At 34.9% G+C, this 13,955-nt stretch overlaps 1 pseudogene across 1 annotated transcript; it reads right to left on the bottom strand.

Annotated features, from left to right (window-relative positions):
- Positions 1 to 235: 235 nt before the first annotated feature.
- On the bottom strand, positions 236 to 3,537 carry LOC143611409 (small ribosomal subunit protein mS47-like; annotated as a pseudogene). The gene is made up of 11 exons (XR_013149774.1): positions 3,379 to 3,537; positions 3,239 to 3,319; positions 3,045 to 3,113; positions 2,845 to 2,929; positions 2,673 to 2,758; positions 2,470 to 2,591; positions 2,301 to 2,361; positions 2,114 to 2,201; positions 977 to 1,078; positions 836 to 877; positions 236 to 707 (listed from the first exon to the last, which is right to left on the bottom strand). The product of XR_013149774.1 is annotated as a small ribosomal subunit protein mS47-like (transcript).
- Between the last annotated feature and the right edge of the window lie 10,418 nt (positions 3,538 to 13,955).

Here is a 13,955-nt window from a genome sequence, read left to right as displayed (position 1 = left end):
AAACTTGAATAATGAAGCACGAATCTAATTGTATAATTATTAATAATTATTTTGTCCAGCGAAATGTTAATCAGTCGACAGGACTTCATATTAAGTACCACAAGATCTCATGCATTTGAACTTATGGTAAGGGATTTGAATCCATCAGCATAGACGCGTAAGAGGGGCTCGATCCACCTCTTCACCAATGTTTAAATTATTTTACTTATTTAGATACATGGATTAAACGAGTCATATCCAAATTATATAATTTAAGTATAGATAAATTGGCGTACAAACATAAACACATTTGGTGTTTGGACTTAAACCAATTTAACCGGCAAAACCCAACACTGTATCAAAATTACATGTCTAATCGACGTCCATCACAGCTTCTTTACTTTAGACACTATCAATCACACAACTTAAACCAAATTACATATCTATAGTGCTAAAAATCTAACATAAAAATTTATAAATAGCAATAGCGACAAAAAGCTAATATTTTGCCAAGATAAACTTCTTGATCTTTTTATGGATGTTGTACTTTAAAGCCATAAAAGAGAAAGGACTAGATTATCTGGAAAATGAAACCCACATCGCAATGTTCACATGAAAGGTTCTCTTAACGCGGTAGGTAAGTTGAGTTCAGGTTCAGTAGAAGGAAGCGGTGCAAAATAAAAGTCAACCATGTCTTTGGTTACTGCTTCCAAACTCTCATTGTCCCACTGCCAAATTTAAGAAAATAATATAAGCATTTGCACATGTTCGTTGAAATAACTCTCTTTTAACCAATTTTATAAGTAAATGGTCGGTGTTAATATCAATGAGTGTTACATAAACAACAAAACGGTACCTTTGGCGCAAAGTCCTTATCAACTAGTCTTGCACGAATACCCTGTACACGGGGTAAGAGAAAGATTGATTAAATTAATAAAAATGCATTGTGTATAAGTGTTTCTTAAAAGGAGTGGGATCTTGGAGGATCAGGTCCTACCTCACAGAAGTCTCCAGAAACTTGTTTGGATATGCAATGCAACGATGTGCGATATTCACGAGCCAAACATTGGTCCAGGGGCTGGTATCTACCTTCCCTTATCTGCGTTTCACCACATATAGGGTTGTTCAATACGGAACCATTAAGTAGGAATTTCGATCGTGTCAGGTTGGTGGGTTGATGAATTAAAATATTCAACCCGAATCTTGGTTTAACGCGCCTGAGGCGTGAGGCGCTCGAGGCGTTTTTGAAAACGCCTTATTTTACTTAAGGCGATAAAATACATGAGGCTCCCTGAGGCGGCGCATTAGTGGGTGAGGCGTGAGGCGTTTGAGGCAGCGCCTCATGTAATGCAGTCTAAATTAGATTGAAATGTACTTTTTACTATACTTTTTACTAAGAATTGAAGTATTTTGCAACTTCTAAGTATGTTTTTATAATGTTTAACCTACGTATTAAGTATTCATGTTTAGTTTTACAGATAAGTTTTATCCTTATGATTGATTTTCAAGTAGAATATGTCATGTATAATTAATTTTTAGTAATTTTTAAATTGAGCGTCTCACATACGTGAAGCTCTCGCTTCGCGCCTAGCGCTTCGGCTTTTTGAACCAAAACGCCTCGCCTCGCCTAACGCTTTTTTAAACCAAGACCCGAATTTGTGTCAAAAACATCAACCCTAACCTGTACACAATTAATATCGTGAAACACCAACTCACCCCGTTTAAAGTTTAAACTTTAACCCATTTATCAAAACGTGGCATATGGTTTGGCAGATTGATAGGTAACTATCAAATTGTAAACGTGTTAATCAGATTGATGGTCTGTAAAAATTGGGTTAAACAGTCAACCCAACATGACCCATTAAATAAACAGGTCAACCCAAACACAACCCATTTAACTAAACAGATTGGCACGAAGACCTGTTTAACTACACAGGTTAAACAGGTAAACCCAAACACGCCCTGTTTAATTAAACAGGTGAACCTGAACATAATACGTATTTTAAACAGTTTTAGATATGCCAGCCCAAAACCTGATTATTTCCGTGTTGTGTCAGTGTGTCATAAATTGCCACAACTGATAGCATGAAACATAATCACATGTCACTAAAAAATTGTGAAAAACTGCACTCACAGATTGCAAAGTGATTTAAGCTCAATGGTGAGGCTTCCTTCAGTTTCTTTAAAGCAGTTGAACACAACTCATCATGTGACTCTCCTTTCTGCCCAATAAAAATAATTCAAGTTGAAATTAAACAATAATCATTAGAAACCATTTAAAAGATAGATAACAGAACACATTATAAGTAAAAGGAACTTACTAAAGCATCCACTATTTCCTCAACAGTATCATGGCAAAAATACTTATCTATTCTGTCAATCCTGAAACAAAATTCAAAAACCAATGAACAATTTTGACCCGTTATCAAACCGACCCGACCCGCCCATACTGCCACCTGTAACAAGATCAAGAGTAAAACAGAACATTACTTGTGAAGAACACTGTTTTTATCCACATAAACAAGATCGCCGTATTGAGCAAGCGACTCTGATATAACAGACGGGTCATCTGTCATTAATTGTCCAAGGCGTTCTTCAATCCAAGCAAGTTTCTGTAAAGATCAGTATACCATGATTACTCCATAACTGCCAACTTACAAAAATGTACACAAAGTGAAGCACAAGGTACATACTGCATTGAGAGTAAAGTGTGTAGCAAGACCACATGCAACCAGTTCAGCACCATTTAACCTTTCTCCAGTCAAAGCCAAGAATTCACCTGCAATAACAGTAAATTTGTTGAATTTTCAAGAAAAATGATACATATATTGAGTTAAAGCTACAGATTTTAAATTACAAAGTTACCTAAATAACCAGGTAAACGAGAAAGGTAAAACGAAGCCCCTGCATCTGGATGAAAGCCAATTTGAACTTCTGGAGTTGCGACAAACTAAAATTTATATCAGATGGTTAATTTAAACAGATCAGAATATATCTAAATGCAATATAACGATGATAATAATAATTTGCATACAGTTTTGTCAGTTGATATAAGAATAAAATACCTTCATTGTGACAAATCCAATCTGTGAGTTATCCTCCCATGACTCGTAAAGTCTTTGTAACCTGGCAGCCTATATATGAAAAGATGAAGCACAGTTTGGTGACTCATATGAAACAAGAACATGTATGAGATATATGAGCTGTTTTGCACAATTAGGGTTATGAAAGAAAGAAAGAAAGAAAGAAAGAAAGAGACCATGGAGGTAGTGATAGCATTGAGTTTAGATGGGCGGTTGAGTATGGCAGCCCTGGAGAAAGCTCTTCCTTCCACTAAAACCTAACATTTATATAACAAACATTATTAGTAAGTATTAAAGGGATGAATAGAATACCTACCTCATCTTGAAAATGGTTAGTGTAATTGTGAGGTTGAGCTGAAACGGTGGTGGAGTAAGAAGAAGAAGAACGTGGTCTTCTAATAATAATAAGTGATCTTAATCGCTGCATCTTCCTTCTCAAACCCTCCTTCTCCCTCTCACTCTTTTGCTTCTTCATTTCGGGAACGATGATGAAACCTTACTCAATTGGGCCCTACCCATTTCAAGATTTGAGCTTACCATGGACTATTTGGGCCTACTTTCTTTTTTCTCTTCAGAGTCCCAGTAATAGCCAAGTCATTATATTTATATAGGCTAGAAATAGGGATGTTTTTCGGGTTTCAGGTTTTTCGGGTCGGGTTCTTCGGGTTTCAAAGTTTTAAATCTTTACCCGAAACCCAACCCAAATCTCTCATGGGTTTTTCAGGTTCGGGTAATTCGGGTTCGGGTTTTTTCGGGTTAGGTTAATCGGGTTTCGAGTATCCTAAAAAACAAACCAAAAAACAAAAAAAATTAAATGCTAAAAGTAAAACAACATATTATTCTTTGCTCGTAAGCAAATAATCAAATAGTAAACCAGCATAACTTGATAAAGCAATTCAAAAGAAGAGTAAAACTAACTTGAACCATAATTGTCTTCTATCAGACGTGATTTGGTTGTTCGATAACGGTTGCTATTAGTAATAAACTAAAAACATAAATTAGCAATAAACAATGGATCTATAATAGTTGTAATGACAACAATCGATTATGACCAAATTCTGATAATGTTAGTGGCTAAGACTAAGCCTATTATACCTAAAAATATATTTAATTTCAAAACTAAAAGTTTATTCGGGTTGACCCGAAACTTATAAATCTGATAATGTTTTATCGGGTCGAGTTTCGGGTAAAAGTAACAGTCCTAGCTAGAAATAACCAACACAAACTAATAATACCACTAACTCTAAAACAATTTATAAATATACAATTTCAACTAAAGTTTTGCATTGATGGTTGTATCATCTGCACTAAAATTTGTACATCATTCCAGTTGTTGATCACCGTTGTTCTTTCCAATAATTTTCTTCCAGCCCAGCTACCTTCTTCCCACTACCATCACCATGTTCAATGCCACTATTTTTCGTCATAAACCGTCAGTTGCATCATCGCCATCACCGTTAGTTTTCTTCTTCACTTTCCTTTTCACTGCTATCATCGCCTATTGTTACCGGGTTCGATTTAGGCGGCAATCGTGTGGTGGTGGCAGTGGTCTGGTGTGGGGAAGTAATGGCTACCATCTTACTTTCTCTATATGGATACTCCAAATTTGTAATTGAAATCCTTTAGCCACCACCGACGGCAGCGGTAGGTCGTCTGCTCTCCTGATTATCACACTATCAGTACTGTTATCGGGTTCAATGTCTGAACCCTAGGTGACGGTGGTGCTGGTAGTGGTTTGACGGGGCTGTTAAAGCCACGATTCGTGAGCCGGTTGCCTGGTCACGGTCGTTTTCCATCAGCTGTTGTATTGTTAGTTTGGCTTCTCTGCCTTCCGGCGATGTGTGTTCCTTTCCGTCTTTGCAGGTTTGATGTAATTGAACATTACTTTTTATTCGTATACAGCTAATGCATGTGTTCTCTACTGCGTACTCGACTAGGTTTCTTTGTTTGCTTCTTTAACATGTCGGTTTTTGGGTGCCCGCCAGGTGTTCGATCATTTGATTATGTGTTTTTTTGTAATTTTCATTTCAGAATATTAGGATTATGTGTTTTGTGAAATAGATGGCCGCTGCATACAATGATTTCTACTAGATTTTGTGTTTTGTGGGATTTTGTTGTTTGATGAGGGCGAAACATGATTTTTGTCGGTGATGATGAAATGTACGGCGACCGAAATCTCTTTTTATACATCCTATCTGCATCTTGGCTTGGCAATCCAGATGGCAAGTATTTTGCAACTGTGATTGCAGCCATGGTGGATTTGGGCAGGTAAAAATATCGTTGCTACATATATGAGCATCATCACTCATGGTTGTAGTGCCCGTCACTATTTTTGGTTATTTGGTTTGTGCATGTTGTGTGCTTTTTTCTTAAAAGGTATGTGTAACTATCTAACTTTTACTTCATTAATTTATATTTTCATAATGCAAATTTGTGGTATGGTCGCAATTCAGCAGATCAGCTATGGAGGTTATGCTGGTGAGTGTTCTTACTGCGGTTTAACTAAAGTTTATGAAGCATTATATTATGAATATCATCTATTTATTGAAATTGGATAAATTTTAATTTTTAGTTAGGAATGGAAACATATGATTTTGGTAAAGATCATATAATTTTGAATCTCAGTTGACGGCGTGAATTTGATTGTTACTAAATTGGTCAACAATAGTTTTAAGTGATATAAATACTTTTTTGTGTGTTTTGCAAAATATATGATGGTTTGTAACAAGCATTTCAGTTGTTTCATGAGTGAGAGGTTAAAATTGTGGTAACAATTCACTTGGGCAAGACCATCAAAACCAAGTACAACATCCTCAACATGAGTATTCTTCGAGGTGTTAAACATCAAGACCAAAAGATCATTCATTATTAGTTAATATGACAAGTATGTGCGGTTCACAATATCACATGTTTGGTGTAGTCTCAGCGGTCTGGTTTCATTTCAGGTATTTTAGAGTCGGACACAACTGATTTCAGGGGGACTCACATCATTATATACACATTGAAGCAATGCATCTGCTGATATATATGTTGCATAGAGCCAAAATAGTAGATAGAAAAATAAGATGATGGATTTATTATGGTGATGCCATTATATGATTTTAGTTGTATTATCAATGTAACATAATGAAATGGCCAACGCCAATGTTTTTATGTGCTTAGTTATTACTTTTTGATCATCGATCTCTAAACACATATTTAAGGTCAACAAAAATTGTGCTCCACTGCCTCCGCCGCAACGCGGCTGGGCAAAATACTAGTTTGGAATAATAATAACTAACTAGTGCATGAAGTAAATAACAATGAAAAATAAAAAACTTATTAGTTCATCGGTGCATAGTTATGTGGTGGGTCGGCACGTATCACAACTTATACGTCTTGTTCTTGAGTTTTTTAACCAAGGAAAGAAATAAAAGGAGAGGGAAGGATAAGAAAGGAAAGGAAAGGGAAGGGAAGGAAATTTTTTTTAATTAGTTTGAAGGAAATTAGAGAAAAAGAAAGGATAACGATGTTAAAAAATAGTTATCCTTAGTAATCATCTCATTTTTTGGAGGATAACTTATTGGGAAAATACATTAATTTAATCCCTCCTAACTCCTCCTACTCCTTTTCTTTCCATCATAAAAAAAACTCAAGAACACCTATTTTTTAATTATCCTTAGTTTTCATTTCCTTTCACTCCTTTAAAAAAAAACTCAAGAACATGACGTAAGAGAAGCAATCAGGCTATCACTATCTTACTATACTATTAAAGCAATACAAGGTTTTCACATGGCATTCAACTAGCATGTCCACATAGCTTTCCAACTCATCAATTTTCCATTTATATAATTTCCACATATTATTTGAACATTAATTTTAAACATTAACTTCTAAGTTGAAGTTGAAGAAGATTTCAAAATAAATTGTTATAATCATCATTTATTAAGTAATAAAGACAATTGATTGTCTTCTTATTATTTTTTAAAATTTTAAGACTTTGTTATTTATTTTTTATATTTTTTTTTGGATTTTGAAAAATTATTTATGAACGTTTGGATTGGATATATGGATATTTGAATTGAAATGGTGGTTTAAGTCACAAGTTTTGAATTATATTTTTGCTTTATTAAACGCGCGGTTTAATAAAAATTATAATTATATCTCATTGTTACAACATCTACATGTTTACGCTTCATAATTTACAACATATGACTTACAGTAGGTGATGCAGTTTTAATTAATATGTTTTTTTTTTGTTTCATGGTATAGTTTAGAAATATGTGACATAACTTAAAATTATGTTTTAAATTGTTAGTTTTTTCTCTTTGTTTTTTTATGTTGGATTCTTTTAATTAAAATAACAATGTGATACCTTATAATAATCATAATGCTAGATTATCTAACGTTTACAATTCATTAAAATGTGTATACCGCGCGCGCGCGCGCACACACACACACACACATATATATATATGAAGTTTTATATATCTTCTGTCCGTGTGTAACACGGGATCTAACCTAGTGTGGTATTAGGCTATAGTTATTTATGTAGCAAATTAACAATTAAGGAAATATTTTTTTAAAGATAAAAAACATTCTATTACCAGTAACTTTTATCACTCAAATGGTAAGAAAGTTTGATGCTATTTTATATTGTTGGCTATAAAAGTGTATAATTAAAAGGGTTGTAGGTATAAAGAAATTTTTAATTTTTCCATTATTAAAAAATGAGTATTTTACCCGGCGTCAGATTGGTAAAACCCAGGCGATGATAAAACCATGCATTGCCGGTTCTAAGCATTGAGGTGATAATTCAACGCGAATTTGGTTGGTTACGGTTAAGTGCATTATAATACTGAAACTAAAAACCAAAAATAAAAGAAAAACATATAAAATTTGAGATGCACCATTGAGTGGCGTCAGTCGATAAAACTCAGGCGTTGGAAAGATCTGAGCATTGTCAATCCACGACGTTGAGGCGTTTAGTCTACGCAAATTCGGTCGATTTTCGGTACGGGGACAGAAGAAAAAAAACAAAAATGTTGTGGACCAATATGGTGTCGCCAAGTGACCCAATGGGGGCTTAGCGGCACTAAAGGGAAGTAGGTAAAACTCTAGCGTTAGAACCCATGTGTTGGTTAAACCCGACTGTTATGATCGTGAGTCGACACAAATTCGGACATTATAGGTTATGCTCTTTACCGTATAGAAACCGACGGAAAAATCTGAGCACTAAAACTGAAAAATATATTCAAAGTTTAATATATAAAAAGATTACCATATAATATTGGGTCGGTAAACCGGGGCGGTGGTAAACCTAAACATTATCGATCTGGGCATTGAGGCGGTAACTCGACATGACCACCAAAGCTAAAAGACGAAAAAAAATATAAAAAATGAGGTGGACAAATGGGTGGTGTCGGTTGGTAAATCGGGCGTTGGTCAAACCCGTGCGTTGAGGCGGCGAGCCTATGCAAATTTGGTTGGTTTTCGTTATGTTCGTTATGTAACCGAAACAAAAGAAAAGTCAAAGACCAATACGTTACCGCCAAGTGACCCAATTGACACTTAGCGGCACCAAACTTTAAAATTGTGTGCATTCGATTGGTAAAAGTTCGTTATGATACCAACACTAAACTTAAAACATTAATCTGTCAACATTTTAAACCGTAGTGACATCGATATAACTCATAATATAAAAAAATAACATATTAAAAAAACAAATACAACTTATTGATCAAAGTAGCACGCATTTGGTTAGTATCGGTTAATTTCGTTATGAAACTGACACTAAACTTAAAAATTAAATTAACAAGCGTCTAGAATACTCGCATAACGTACTATACCAAAAAAATAACTCATTTAAAATGATGTTTATTTGGTGGGTAAAACTCGGGCGTTACAGTTGTCACACCCCAACCTACAGCAGAACATGCGGGGGCGCAACAATATTGTATCATAGCTCAGAAGACACTAAGTAAAATACACGTGTCAATATCTAAATTATTCATTCTTATAACAAGTTTCAAAAGCACAAACATTATCTTAAAAATAGTGTTACAAATAAATATTCAAATCATAAATAACTTAAAACAAATGTGTTCTTCATTCATCAAAGCAACCTAAGGTATTATCTAACTTCAATACTTCATTCATCCAATAAAGATACATGCGTCATGCGTGAAAAAATATATATATATATATTTGTTAACATAAAGTTGAGCAAGTAAATCACAGTTTTGTGTATATATAATATTTAAAAAGACAATTACATGCGATAATTGTAAATCACTATAACTAGTATAACAATGTATAAAAGTTGTCTTTTCACCCGAATCACATTAATAACGAGTTATTTCGACGACGTATGATCATACTATTGAGGATGAGGATGAGATACCAACCACCATAAAAAAAAAGTAAACACATAGTCACATTCACACGTATCAACTAATCGAGCAATTTTAATAAACGCATATATTGGAATCGTAGTGAAAATCTATAATAAGTTTGAGTGTGAACGTATAACGCCCAAAAAACGTAAAATGGTAAAAAGGGAGGGTGTGAATTTACTTACCTTAATGAGTGGATTAGATAAGATGAGACGACGATATAGATTAAGTTAAATGTGATCGAACTCCTCGGGATGCGTCGAAGAAAGACCCTTGTATGTTAACGAATTGAGGGAGAACAACTAATTAGGGCTTTCGGCTCAAACTTGATATCAAACAGGTTCGTAACGGCTTCGAATGTTATAGTTGAGTTAGGGTTTGGGTTTGCGATGGTGCAGAGGTGGTGTGGTGTGATTTAATTGAATTATAAACGAGTTTATATAATGTTTTAAGAATGATTTGGTCTGCCGTTTGTTATTAACGAATTAGCTGTCAATTGGTTAGTGTTATCCACAATTAAAACGTCGGTGTGAAGCGTTTTGGGTAACTTAATGATCTTATGTGATCAATTTCGTTTAATATGGGTGAGAATTTAGGAACAAGCAAGATGAATGAGAGTTTGTTTGTATGTGTGTGTTAGTTGACAAGAGAGGGAAAAAGAGGAGGAAATTTTTTTTTGTTATTTGGTCCTTGATCTATGGTTGTGGGTTCAAAAATAAATTAAAGTTAGATGGGGGTTGATTTTGCATGTTGTTTATACTTATAATCAATTATATATAAATAAATGAATAAAAATATTAAACAAATACGGACTTTATTGATAAAATACCCGAACCCGGGTCGGGCAATGATTACAAATACAAAAGATTCGAAAACCCGAGATGTTAAAATAGTGGCAATTAGACGCGGATTGAGTCGATTCCGGTTACGTTTGTTATGACACAGGAACTAAAAACCAACCAAAACAATGGTCGGCAGGCGTTACGGCGACGAGTAGACGCGAATTGAGTCTGTTTCGACTACGTTCGTCACGATACTTAACTAAAAAATAATCAAAATTGTATGACGCGCCACAAGTTGGTGCCGCCACATGAATCAATGATGTTGTTATTGTTGTGAAAAAAAAAACAAATGTCGATAAAACACGAGCATTACGGAGAATAGTTGATCTGAACTGGGTTGGTTTTAGTTACGTCCGTTACGATATTGGAACTGAAATTTAAGAAAAAGTTGATGATGTGTCAGAATTTGGCGCGGCCATGTGAACCATTGACGGTCTCGTGACATCAAACTTCTCAATTGTAATATATAATATAATAATAATATATTGTAAAAGAAACACATTTTGTGAAGGTTAACATCATGTGCCCATCAAACTTTACTAAGCAAGGGGTTTATATCTTGGTCATATCAAGGTATGTGAAAAGTTTTTTCTCTCGTTAGTAGATGAGGGTTCTAGTCTCATGGTGGACAAATGTGTTAAAGGGCTTGAGTTAACCGGTTAAAAAAATATCAAACTTTATGAACCAAAGGGATTGTAGCCTAGCGATATCAATGCATGTGAAAAGATGTTCCTCCTCAAGTCTCGTGATAGACAAGGGGGTTAAGGGTGTGTGAGACAACCAATTAAATTTATGAAAGGCACAAACTTCATAAAATATAAACATAAGAGAATAGTTGTAAATGGAGAAGTGTTGGAAGACACACATACGCGAATAACCAAAAGAGTTAAGTTAGAAAGGTTTTACTACAACATAAATAATAAAAAAAGGGATATTGGTTTTAGTACTTCTAACTTTCACTCATTGGACAATAACGCTCCCAACTAAGGATCTGTCTCCCACCACTCCCAACTTGTAACTTGTTTTTTTTTGTCACTCCCGAACTTGATGGACACTAACTCCGTTAGTTTCTTGTTGACGTGGCATGTTTTTCCTGATGTGACATGCTATGTGGAAAATCCTTATAAAAAAAACCGAACAAAACAACAAATAATATACATACATATATATATACACACACACACAAACACATAAAAACACCACCACCGTCCATACCACCACCAGCACATACCTCCACCACTTCTAACCTCTATCGCCACCTTCACCACCACTACCTCCACCGCCTTCACCACCACAACCTGCCTCCATCATTTCCGGTAACATTCGGATCATTTTACTAGTTCAGAGATATGATCGAATCAATTTGTTACTGTTGTTGATTGTGATAAATGGTTGGACAACGATGAATGAGGTAGTTTCCCAAGCTCAAATGAGGTTGTCGTCCCACCGCGTTTTTCAGACGACTTCATTCGTTAACGATAGAGCAACGATTCGAGGTAATAAACATTGCATTCTACTCGTCGGAATAAAGAAACAAGTAGAATACAATGTTTGTTACCTCGAATTGTTGCTCTATCGTTAACGACAGAACTCGCCGGAAAAACGCGGTGATGGCGGCAACCTAATTTGAGCTTGGGAAACTACCTAATTCATCTTTATCCAATCATCCATCACAATCAACAGCAGTAACAAATTGATTTGATCATATCTCTGAACCATTATAATGATTCCAATGTGACCGGAAATGATGGAGGTGGTGGAGGCTGGTGGTGGTCGTTGTGAAGGCGGCGAGGCTTGCGGTGGCGGTGAAAGTAGCGATAGAGGCCGAAAGTGGTGGAGATCTGTGGTGGTGTGGACGGTGGTGGTCAGAGTCGGATCCAAGAATTTTTGCTATGGGGTGGCACAAAATGAATTGGGTAATAACAAAGGCCGGGTGAAAGGGAACAAGGCTAGCAAGTAGCAACCATTCTAGAGGCCCAGAGCATAATGAATTTCTGTATACATGAAAGCATAAATTGATAATTTTACACAACATCCTTTAAAAATTAAAATACAATTAAGTTGCATTTTGTACGCACCTAGTTAATTATTTTACACACTATCACTAAGCACTATCGTCGTTATTATGGCAACTAGTTCCGAAAATATTAACTTTTAAAAGGAGGCTCAAATATATGTTAAATCAACTATTTGAAATACAAAGTACTTTTTAATATTTCTTAACATGTTACAATAATTTTTATTTAACTAACCAACGTGATATAAACATAAACACAAGTAAATAAGGTTAATTTTCACAATAAAAAAATAACATGTAATTAAACCTTACATTACACAAAAATATTAATAAAGAAAAGTAATATATAAAATAAAAAAAATGTGTATATATTTCCCTTGAGAAGTATAGGGATTTGCGTCATAAAGGTTAAAATTAAAAGACCATAAGATGAGGGGGTACATAGCATAAATAGTTATTAAATGATGCAGTCAATGTAATTAATGTGTGATGACTACATGAGGAGTTAAGTCAGTTTAAAATTTAGATTTTTATTAAGTTTACAATAAACTAACGAAATATAAATTGTGGATGTTGGCCTCCCATGAGCTTTCCATGGCAATTTGAATGGCCCAACGAAACTAACGAATAAAACAACTGAGTTGGACAGCCCATGAGCGTTACATGGTATTTTGTTTGTCCCAACTAATTAACGAATTAACAATACGATATAGTTTGTCGGCCCAATGAGCGTTACATGGCATTTTAACCGACCAAACTAAATAACGAACAAACGAGAGAAATATGAGTAGTTGGAGTATTCCGTGAACCACCACGTATGATGACTCCAACAAAAACATAAACCAAGCTGAGAAATGGATAGTTGGAGTGCCCATGGGATCCATGGATCTTTCACCCAACTAACCATTTAAATAACAAAACACAATAATTGAGAAAACCGATTTTAGCCACGAACCAACGTGAATTCGGTTTAAAATCAACCTAAGGTGTCGGTCGTATGACAGTTGTGTTCCTCTTTGGCCGAGAAGAACTTGCCATGCTACTTAGCCTTAAGATGAAGGAGTGAAAACAAAAGTAGGGAATTCTTAAGGAATTTCGCAAAAATAAAAAAGCAATCTAATTTCAAAAAATTTTCTTTGAATGTTGAGGCATAGCCTCAGAGTTGTGTGTGTGTGTGTGTGCATAACAATATAATAATAAATAATCATTAAACAGTTATCTAAGAAAGCTGTAAAAAAATTCAATTTGAACACATAAAGGTAAACAGATAGGCACGTATAGGGCTCCTAAACATGTGTCTAAGGCAATTTCTAACGACCTATCTTAGACCTTCGGCTCTGATACCAATCTGTCACACCCCAACCTACGACGGAAATGCCAAGGCGTAACTGATTGCTCACAGCTTTTCAAAGGTTACTATCATGCATTATTAAAATGACAATATCTATTAATTAAATTAAGTTTTCAAATAAATCAAATATATAATCCACAATCATATTACATTACAACTTATATCACAAATGATCTTGATTAATTATTTTCTAACTTAAATTCTTCACTAAGTCTTCACCAGCCTGCATTAAGTTTCTATGATAACCTGCATATGCGTATAAAATAGAATTTTGTCAACAACACATGTTGAGTGAGCAACACACTAGTT

This window comes from Bidens hawaiensis, unplaced genomic scaffold, assembly GCF_021521415.1.
Source record: "Bidens hawaiensis isolate Kalapana, Puna unplaced genomic scaffold, B.hawaiensis_p1.1 tig00000237_1, whole genome shotgun sequence".
Taxonomy (NCBI): Eukaryota; Viridiplantae; Streptophyta; class Magnoliopsida; order Asterales; family Asteraceae; genus Bidens; species Bidens hawaiensis.
Note: the sequence above shows the minus strand (reverse complement) of the source record. Positions and strands in the feature narration are given on the sequence as shown.